The 4,168-nt window shown below is 44.9% G+C and overlaps 1 long non-coding RNA gene across 1 annotated transcript; it reads left to right on the top strand.

The window, feature by feature from the left end:
• The first annotated feature begins 238 nt into the window (after positions 1-238).
• LOC142913288 (uncharacterized) lies at positions 239-3,945 on the top strand. The gene is made up of 3 exons (XR_012934598.1): positions 239-309; positions 592-657; positions 1,954-3,945. It is a non-coding gene; the product is annotated as an uncharacterized LOC142913288 (long non-coding RNA).
• The last annotated feature ends 223 nt before the right edge of the window (positions 3,946-4,168 follow it).

Here is a 4,168-nt window from a genome sequence, read left to right as displayed (position 1 = left end):
ATAAATAAATAAATGCGCCGTTTAAAAATAATTTTTTGCAAACCAACACACCTGAAGACGACCGTTTGAGTTATGGTCGAAACGTCATGAGAATTTTTTATTGGATTATATATATTTTATTATTTTGTTGTTTCTCTTCAACGTGACTTTACCGAAAAAACTAAGTATATAATTTATTCAGTTACAGAGCCGCTCATTGTGGGAGGGGCGTGTCTCTTACCCCGGAAGTGACGTCATGATACCTGCTTACCCGCGTGACGTCGCGAGGTAACAGGAGGCTGCCGATCCGCGCTTGGACTGAAATCCGAGGTGAGAAATTCTCATGGTGGTCATGGTGGTTGTTGTTTACCAAGGTAGAGCCTCTCTCTCTCTCGTAGGGATGTCAGTTGAGTAGCAGCGAGCATGGGAATCGATGTCCAGGTTGGAACTTTACAACGCGGGGCCTCGCCACGCGGGGCCTTGCCTCCTGCCCTCGCCTGATTGCGTTCACTTTAATTATCTCGCTTAAGTTTAATTTGTCTTCACCCGGCTCGCCACTGTGTAACTTTGTTTTATTGTAAATATTCACGCAGTTTTTATTTTTTTCACCAGGCCAAGCCCGCTTGAGCTGCTATACCGCTCTTGTTATCAGAAGCGACCTGCCCACAACAACACAAGGTGAGGCTTTGTCAACGTGTGTGAATGTTTTGACTTAAAACTTTGGTGACTGCAGGAATTAATATTCTTGGTTCTTTCGGTAAAGCCACGTAGATAGAAAATAAAATAAAATAACATAATAAAAATAAAATGTAAATAAAGCAAAAAACCCCCACGTTTTGATTGCAACACAAGTGGTCTTTATTTAATGTAATTGTATTATCTGTTATTGTTATTTTTTATCTACGTAACTTTACCGAAAGAACCAAGAATACGTGTGTCAATGTCTATCGGTCAAAGACACTATACGTAGAGACGCGCAAACTCCAAATATACAGCAGGCGTCAGGGTCGGGATCGAACCCACGACTTCCTGTATACCAGGTGAGGTAGTTAACATCTCACCACGGAGAGAGACACGCAAACTCCAGTTAGCCTCGGCTATGTTTGTTGATCCTCAATTAATTACTTGGTGGAGTGATTAAGCATTAATGCTGAGCAGATGAAGGTGGCCAGGCATGGTTCTGGACATGCCACCGCCTCTTGACCCGTGACAGTGTCAAGTTTGTGTTTGCAGTAAAGTCTATGCTAAATTATCCTGTTATGTAAACCCCTTTGTCAAGGTGCCTCACTTCTCTCAACCAGTTTAAAAGACGCTACGAATCTTAGCAGCGTTCATTGTAGCTTTGTCGTCCCGACAGGTTTGTTCCTTTCACCTGAAGAAGGCCACTTGTGTTGTGGCCGAAACGTCGTGAGAATTTTATTGTTTTATTTTATTATTTTATTCTCATTCTACGTGACTTTACCAAAAGAACCAAAGAAGATCTATTAACTCTGTTGAACACGGAAGTTATATCAAAACAATAGTTTTTTTTTTCTCTGGAAGTCTTTGTAAGAATGGAAACAGGAGGTGAACACAGCACACACATTCAGCTGAAGTCGGATCTGTTCATCCCAGCATTTAAGGACATCTGAGCCTGGATTCACACCTCTAAGTTGCGATTGAACATTAATTCATGCATTTCTGCATAACACAAATAGTTTTGTTTTCAACACCCTTTGCCGAAATTATGTACTCGGAGTTTTGAGTTAACATTCATCTTGAAGATACGAGGGCTTCCAGGCATATTTATGACCATTTGCCCTCTCATTGTGTGCCATGACAGCCCGTGTGAGGTATTTGGGAAACTTTTTCACTGCATCATGAATATATAAATAAGTATAGACGTGCAAGTCACATGTGACTGTATATATGCATTCCTCTGTGCCTCGATACTGACGTGTAGATGGTGTGCATATTCTTATTTTCTGTCTGCAGCTGACACTGGTCTGATGGAGCAAAGGCAGTCAGCACAGCAGCTCGGTACGACAAGTCAATATTGCGACCAGCGTGCATACAGCACGGATCGGACTGGAAATTTGACACAGCACCAGAGAACTCGCAGAGGAGAGAAACCCTTCAAGTGCACTGTGTGACAAGGCATTTTCATGGCCATCAGTTCTTGAGACCCACCAGAGAACACACACAGGAGAGAAACCCTTCAAGTGCACTGTGTGTGGGAAGGCATTTTCACAGTCATCTGCTCTTAAAATACACCAGAGAACACACACGGGAGAGAAACCCTTCAAGTGCAGTGTGTGTGGGAAGGCATTTTCACGGTCATCTGCTCTTAAAAGACACCAGAGAACACACACGGGAGTGAAACCCTTCAGGTGCACCTTGTGCGGGAAGGCGTTTGCCCATTCATCAGTTGTTCAGACCCACCAGAGAACACACACAGGAGAGAAACCCTTCAAGTGCAGTGTGTGTGGGAAGGCATTTTCACAGTCATCTGGTCTTAAAAAACACCAGAGAACACACACAGGAGAGAAACCCTTCAAGTGCACTGTGTGTGGGATGGCGTTTGCACAGTCACCACATCTTAAAGTACACCAGAGAACACACAGGAGAGAAACCCTTCAAGTGCACTGTGTGTGGGAAGGCATTTGCATGGCCATCAGTTCTTCAAAGACACGAGAGAACACACACGGGAGAGAAACCCTTCCAGTGCACTCTGTGCGGGATTATGTTTGCACAGTTGCCACATCTTAAAGTACACCAGAGAACTCACACAGGAGAGAAACCCTTCAGGTGCACTCTGTGCGGGAAGCCATTTGCAGATTCATCAAATCGTCAAAGACACCAGAGAACACACACGGGAGAGAAACCCTTCAAGTGCAGTGTGTGTGGAAAGGCATTCTCACATTCATCTATTCAAAAACACCAGAGAACACACAGGAGAGAAACCCTTCAGGTGCACTCTGCTGGAAGGCGTTTGCAGATTCATAAAATCTTCAAGTGCACCAGAGAATGCACAAGCATAGGAAGATCCACAAGGAGTTTAGTCTGAAGTCAGCTTGTGAAAGTCAAAGTGCCGCAATGAGCCCATCCCTCATGAAACAAGAACCGGAGGAAAATCCCAGCTTTGACACTTAAAGGTATCGAGGTGAAATGTGAAGAGGTGACGGTGAAGAGGGAAGAAGTGATGAGCGAAGAAGTGATGGTGAAGAGGGAAGAAGTGATGGTGAAGAGTAAAGAAGTGCAGGTTAAATGTGAAGATGGAGATTCAACTTCAAAATCCGACCTTCACATCGATGGAGGCAACGTGAAGCAGGAGGAGAATTCTGACTGTGAGGCAGAGCAAGGCAACTCCCAGCAGTTTGTGGAAGTGTAGGTGTGGGTGGACTTGCTCCTAGACAATACAAAGTCAAGTGGAGACCCGGTAGATGTGTAAGCCATAGACGATGTCGCTCCAATAGATGCACCTTTGTCACAGGCCTTTAATGACAATAATGTGAAGTTGGACACTCATTTCTTAGGTTCATCCTGCAGAGTAAGGGCGGCCAATCTTTGTGGGCCCGTGGGTTGGGTAGATCTCCAACCAGGAGCGAGAGACAATAAGCCCCCAAGCATTCACTATGTTATCATAATAATTGCATTTACACGGTGCTTGCTTAACCGCCTCAGCAACTCGGAGTTTTGTATCTCGTCTGAAACACTCGAAGAGCATCCCCAAATAGCAGCTTCCCCTGTGTGGCGCAAGGTGGTGGCCCTGCACCAGCCTGCATGTGGACAAGAGCCTGTTAGTAGGGGGCGATGATGCGTCATCTCGGTTGTGTAGTTTGTAGGCAATCTTGATTCGAAGCTTTCGTGACTGCAGGAATCCACACTCTTGAGTTATTTCGGTAAAGTCACCACGTGGGTAGAAACAACAGATCACGGCGTTTAGATCACAACACAAGCAATCGTCATCAGGTGGGACAACCACAGCAAGAGAAACTGCTGAAGTAGTAGGCGCCTACTCCAGCAGTTTCTTATTAGTGCTGCTGTGCTTGTCCCACCTGATGACGATTGCTTGTGTTGCCATCGAAACTCCGTGATTTATTATTTGTAGCGTAATGTTTAGAATTTGATACATTTTGACCCAGACGCCAGCATGCAACGGCCTACTCGTTTTGAATGACGCAACAATAGTACGGTGTACATACACGGT

The sequence above is a fragment of the Petromyzon marinus genome, unplaced genomic scaffold, assembly GCF_048934315.1.
Source record: "Petromyzon marinus isolate PM22_M1 ecotype Great Lakes invasive population unplaced genomic scaffold, UKy_Petmar_22M1.pri1.0 PM_G_Scaffold_24, whole genome shotgun sequence".
NCBI classification, from domain to species: domain Eukaryota; kingdom Metazoa; phylum Chordata; class Hyperoartia; order Petromyzontiformes; family Petromyzontidae; genus Petromyzon; species Petromyzon marinus.
Note: the sequence above shows the minus strand (reverse complement) of the source record. Positions and strands in the feature narration are given on the sequence as shown.